Source organism: Arachis hypogaea, chromosome 2 (genome assembly GCF_003086295.3).
Source record: "Arachis hypogaea cultivar Tifrunner chromosome 2, arahy.Tifrunner.gnm2.J5K5, whole genome shotgun sequence".
Taxonomy (NCBI): domain Eukaryota; kingdom Viridiplantae; phylum Streptophyta; class Magnoliopsida; order Fabales; family Fabaceae; genus Arachis; species Arachis hypogaea.
The window spans coordinates 97,608,771-97,615,305 of NC_092037.1; positions in this window are offsets into that span (position 1 = coordinate 97,608,771).

Sequence of the window (6,535 nt, forward strand, 5' to 3'; positions counted from 1 at the left end):
CCAGGAAGAGTAATCAGATCACCACCAGAATCAGGAGCACCATCGAGGCCAGGGAGAGAGGCAGCCATGGGAGTAGGAGAGGAGATTCCACGAGGCGTTGAGGAACCCGGAGTATCCTTCGAACGAGGAGGAGACTCAATTATCCTCTGCCCCCGAGTCTTCAAGTCGGAATCAGAGACAGGCTTAGGAGAGGCAGGAGGATAGACTATGGCGCCATCTATAACGACCTTATCAGGATCCAAAGGAGAAAGATCAAGGTCGGGGGCAAGGACTCTGACCTGCTCCATAAAGATCCTCCAAGACTCCTCGGTGCCATCAGCGACAGACTCCTCCAACTCGGCGTAGGCCGTTCGAGAGTTTAACAGATCTTTTCTTACAGCTACGAGGTCATCAAACAAACTCTGATAACTCTCTTGTGCCGTTTTTCTCAAGCCCACCTCCATGTTACACTGGGCTTGTAACTTGTTTCCCTTCTCCCGAAGACTGTCCCCCTCCTCCTTTAATTTGGCGACCTCCTTCTTCAACTCCTTCTCAGTGTTCTGATATATAAGAAGTCTCTCCTCCAGCTCATCAACCTTCGAAGTTGAACCCAGAGAGCTGAGAGGAGTCTTCTCGAACATGTCAAGAAATTTTGTGCACACCCCCGCCGCCCTGATGCTCTCCTCAGCCAGAGTAGTAAGGTGGTTTCGGACAGAAACATCATCCATGCCTATATGAACATGGGGATAGATGTGTTTTCGGACGAATGCAGGAGCATCCGCCTTGACTTCACCTTCAAAAGAGGAGCCAAAGTCCAAAACCTTGCGCTTCTTCTTCTCTGGCTCAGAAACAGGTCGGGAGGAAGGGGGCGGCTAAGAGGAAGCCGATGAGAAAATTACGATGGGTTGAGAAGGAGTCCCCACATTTCGGGGAGGAGGGGGAGGAGGAGAGATAATCACCCTGGCACCGCCAGACCTGGCACGAGACCTTGCCTTGGCTTCCTGAACTCTCTCGTAAGATTCTTGAGCGTTTTTCTTCGCCATCTCTGCAAAAACAATCAGTAGCTAAAAGTCAGACAAGTCGGTAAAAGAAATCACAAGTCGGAAATAAATCAAAAAAGCAAAAAGCTACCTGGTTGTGACTGGACAAAAGTCGGCGACCCCTGGAGAAATTTTTTAGTATCCAAGTATGGGGCCCTCCCCCACACTTCTCGGAGGAACCCTACAACGGCCGCCTCCACTTCGTCCAGGTCGTCCAGACCATATTTCTCGCAGGGGGAGGCCTCCAACCAGTACAAAGGAAAGCGAGGGGAAGAACTCTCATCCAAGAAAAAGGGATGGTGACCCTCCACGGCTTGAACTTTGAAAAAATAGTTGTTGAAGTCATGGAAGGACTCGTCAAAAAGGGTGAAGACTCTCCGACCTTGTATGGCTCGGAAAGACACCTACTGTTGCTTATTATTTAGCCCACTAAAGGGCTTGGTCATATGAAAAAGATAGAAAAAAAATCCTCAGAGAGGTCGGGAACTCCAAGGCCTGGCTGATAAATTGATAAATTTTTAAAAAACCCCAAGAGTTGGGGTGAAGCTGAGTAGGGGCAACTCGGCAGTGACGCAACACAGACATCTCAAAATCTGAAAATGGAAGAAAAACACCCAAGCGGGTGACCATGCACTCATACATAAAGAAGAAATGAGGGGCCGCTTCATTGGCCCTCCCGAAGCAAACCCGGTCTTCTGGACCCGAGACTACCAACTCATACTTCGGCTCATCCTCCTCAGAAGTACAAATTTTGTGGCGAGTACGGAGGTGGGTGATAAACTCAGTATCAACCGAAGGTTCCTCCCCTAAGAATGTGACATCAACCCACTGGGAAAGAATATCTACGGAAGCCATTTCTTTTCCTAAAAAGGTGAGAAAAACCTACAAGGAAAGAGAAAAGAAAAATAAAAAAACATGGTCTCTAAAGGGGGGAATACGGAACCAAACAGAAGTCTACAAATCAACCTATCTATCTACAAAATAAAGGCATGCAAACAGAAAGCATGTTACAGAAGGAGAAAAAGCTAACCTTTATCTGAAAGCGAGGTTGGAGGAAATGAAAACCTTCAAACACAAGAATGCAGCGCGAACAAATGAAGGAGAAATTTGAAAAATCGCAGAAAGGAAACAACGAGAGAGAGGAAAAGTATTTATAAACACGTTAGGGGCATAATGGTAAAAACAGAGCAGTCATTAATGAGCGCACCATTACCAAGATAATCAATCCCTACGCAAAACCTCTAACGGACGCGACGTTTTGATTAGATGTAACTGTGAAAATCAAAAGTCACAAAAAGTCACGTCGGTTCCAAACAAACACGTCGGTTCCCTCACAAGTCGGCTACAACCCCGAGTAAGATACTCGAACCCAAATCTTAAAAATTGGGCTCGAGTAGGGGCACTGTTCATACCCTGGCCCAATAACAAGGCCCAGGCCTAAAGGATGAGCCTCGCATTTCACCAGCCTTCTTCCTAAGAAGTCGGCTCCGACCACGACCTACTCTAAAGAAGTCGGTGACGAGAGTTAGCTGGCAGATAACGCTCATTTGAATGAGTAACTGCCCCTAGAATCTCTCTAACCACTTCCACAAGGCATATCTTAACCTCCCTAAGATAAAGGGACGGTTAGCACCCTAGAAAAGTGGCACTACTTCAATGGTGGTTATTGGTTCACCACTATAAGTACCCTGACATTCCTCAGGTATCTCTAAGTCCCAATACTCTCTAGACTTGCTCACCCTCTTGCTGACTTAGGCATTGGAGTGTCTTTGCAGGTACCACCCCCATTCTTTCACGCACACAAGTCGGACGGAGGCCCCCAAGGTGCAAACCCACTCGAAGGCCTCCTCTTTCAAACGATTGGGCCAACCAACGCCATCCAATCCAATAATCTCCGGTTACCCACCGTAACACTAATATTCTTAGTATACTTAAAACTCTTTTTAAAATATAATTTAAAAAATATTGGTAGACAATGAAAATATTAAATAATGTAAACAATAGATATATCGGATGTTCATTTCACTAGGTGTACGGATAATTATTTTTATATTAAGATTTAGATAGTTAAATTAGAGGTCTATTAATATTTTAAAAATAAATAATTATATTAACTCATAATTAATTAAATAATTATAATAATTAATTATATTAAATCATAATTAATATAAATAATTATATTAAACCAATAATAAATATTATTTATATTATTATATTAAACTATAATTAATAAAATTTATTCATATAAAAAATAAATTTAATTTATATATATTATAAAAAAAATTATTGAATTATTTATTTTTATTTATAAAATTTAAAATACTAGCAAAATTTAAATTATGTATTTTGGCCATTACATTTAATATATTATATATATTAAAAATGTATATATATATATATATATATATATATATATATATATATATATATATATATATATATATATATATATATATATATAACCGTTGATGTTAATCGGTATAAAGTTATAGAATAATATAGATATTCTATTTTATTCATAAACAGAACGTATGAACAAAAGGCTGAAAATGTCAATAAGAGTAGTTAATACATGTGTGTGATTTTAATGTCTATATCGTTTGTTGAGTTAAATAATTAAATTTAGATTTTTAAAATTTAAAATTTTATTTTAATAGATAAAGTGTGTTTTTTACTTTTGAATAATTTTTTTATATTTTTTTATTTCACTTATAAAATAAATGATAAAAGATCATATTTTTTTTTCTAAAATAAAATATAAAATTTAAAGAATCCAAATCTTAAATAATTATAATCAAAGTTACTCCAATAAAATAAAGCTTAATTGCATATTTATAAAAAAAAATAACATTGATTTTTATTATAACAAATGATCTATGTCAAAGACATGGTCATTTTTTTTACTGCAAATTTTTCCATTCATTCAACTTGTGTTTTTTTACTCCCATCATCCAACTTAACTGTGAAAAGGACTATTAATCAACCATACTGTTCTTTATTACATTATATATATATTTTTATTTTATTTATATTTTTATTCATTTTCTGAGTCATCACAATCCTACCAATCACTTTAAAATAAAACGATATTTTAAAATTTTAATTTAGAATTTTGGACATATATATATAAAGTAAAATTTTTTTTAAATATATCGATATACTGATATTTTAATAATTTTTAATTATTAATTTTAATTATAAAAAATATGAATAATATATATAATTAATAATAGTTAAAAATTACTGAAATATCAGTACTTAAAATTTTTTTTATAAATAATCTAGTAATTAAAAAAAAAGTATGATTCATCTTCTCAATTCTCATTATCATAATACACGTGAAAAATTATTTCTTTATATGTTTTGTTTGATTCTTTTGATATCTAACGTTAATAATGAATGAGTCGGTAAATGAATGAGTGAGCAATGAAAAAGACAAAAGAAAGAAGGAAAGACATAGTGACAGAAAAAAGGCGCATGGAATCACATGTCAGCTTTGCTTTTTCACAACTTGAAATTTTTTTACTACAAAAGACACTCATTATACATAAAATAAATGCTCCTCAGATAACTCACTCTTTTTTTCTTCCTCTCGTTTCAAATCAACCAGCTCATCCTCTCTTTAAAGTTCTTTTACTTTCCATCATGGTTCTGAAAATTAAATCGGACCGGCTGGTTCAACCGAAATAATCGGGAACCAGTCACCTAACTAGTCTGGATAATGCCAAAAATTGTCTGGCAAAAAATCGATAAAAAACTGATCGAACCGGCGATTAATCGATGAACCAGAAAAACCGTCCGATTTTTTAGCGATTTTTTGGTTTTAAAAACCCCTAAACGGCATCGTTTTGTCCCTATAAGAAAAAAAAAGGCTAAGCCAAATGCCCAAATCCCTTCTCCCTTTTCCTTCATTCTCATCAGTCTCACTCACCCAAATCCCTAACCTACTACGGTGCTACTTCTCTCTCTCTCTCTCAGCCAGGCGCCAGCAGCCCCTCTCTGTCTCTCAGCCAACAGCAGTCACCGCCTCCTCGTCTCTTTCTCGTCTATCTCTCAGCCAACAACAGCAGTCTCCGGCGACCCACCTTTCGACAAGCTGACCACCATTCTTACCTTCCCTCTTCTCTTCTCGCCTCTCCTCTTCCCATCAAACGCTTCTGCCCCCCACTCAACTCTCGTCACTGCCACAGAGAGAAGCTGAATCTCTCTGGCCTGCATCGTTTCGCCGCTCGCGCCGCTCTCTGCGCCGCCGCGAGCTCAGCCGGCCACCACCAACTCTGGGCGGCACTACTTCTGTTCTTCTTCCCCTTTCCATTTCTCAGTCTGTCTCTGCTACATTCCAGGTCCCCTGCCTCATCCCTGCTTCCTGCTCTATTTCTTTACTTTTTTTATTAATTCTGTTGTTAATTTTAGTTAGATTGCTGATTAATTCTATTTGTTAGGATAGATAGATATATATGTTGTTAGGTAGCTAGGTTGTGGTTAGAAGATTCTAGGCCTGATAATTGCTCCGTTCTTAATTATCCAACATGGCTTAATACTGCTTGTTTGCTGAATGATGTTGGTGTGATCATCACTGTGCTGTTTCTATTTCATGTGACCTGATTGTACCTGTTGCCCTGCTGAACTGTATTTGTGAAATTAAGTTTGATGCTACCTCTGTACATGCAATCCATGCTTTTCTCATGTTAATTGTAATTTTTGGATTCATGTGCTTATATTTTGCTGCTACTTGTTGCCCAAATTTTTAGAAATTGCTCTGTTTTTAAATTTGCTATTTAAGAGTTGAATATGACACTTTTCAAATTCTTAGTATCACTATATTTCTCTTCTTTAATGATCTATGAAATTGTTTAGTTATAAACTTTGATGTTTGAAGTTGTTTGTGAACCTCTAATATTAAGTTATGGATAATTTATTGGGAGCCACTTAGATAAAGATGTCAAAAATGTCTTTTTTTAAAGATATTTTTTAAAAATTAAAATTTAACACATATAATCAATTAAATTGTATTGTTTTTATTAAAATTAGACGGGACAAATCAGTTTAGCAAAAAAATTAATAAATTAAATTTTAAATCGGTATAAATTAATATTTTTTATAAAAAAATTACTACAATTATATATATATATATATATATATATATATATTAGTTTTGAAAATTTTAAATTCTAACTCTATAACCATAGAGAAGAAAATGGCTACAATTTAGAATTTTCAAAATTAATATATATAATAAGAGTATTTAAGTCATTTTTTATAAAAAATAATATTAATTTAGATGGATTCAAAATTTAATTCACTATTTTTCGGTCAAACTAATTTGTCTTACCTAATTTTGACAAAAATAATATAATTTAAGTGATTATATGTGTTAAATTTTAATTATTAAAAAATGTCTTTAAAAAAAGATGTTTTCTGCGTCTTTATGGAAGCATCTCCCTAATTTATTAGGTGAAATTTTAAATTTTATTAAATTAGAAATTATTGAATTTATATATTTAAAATTATTTTTA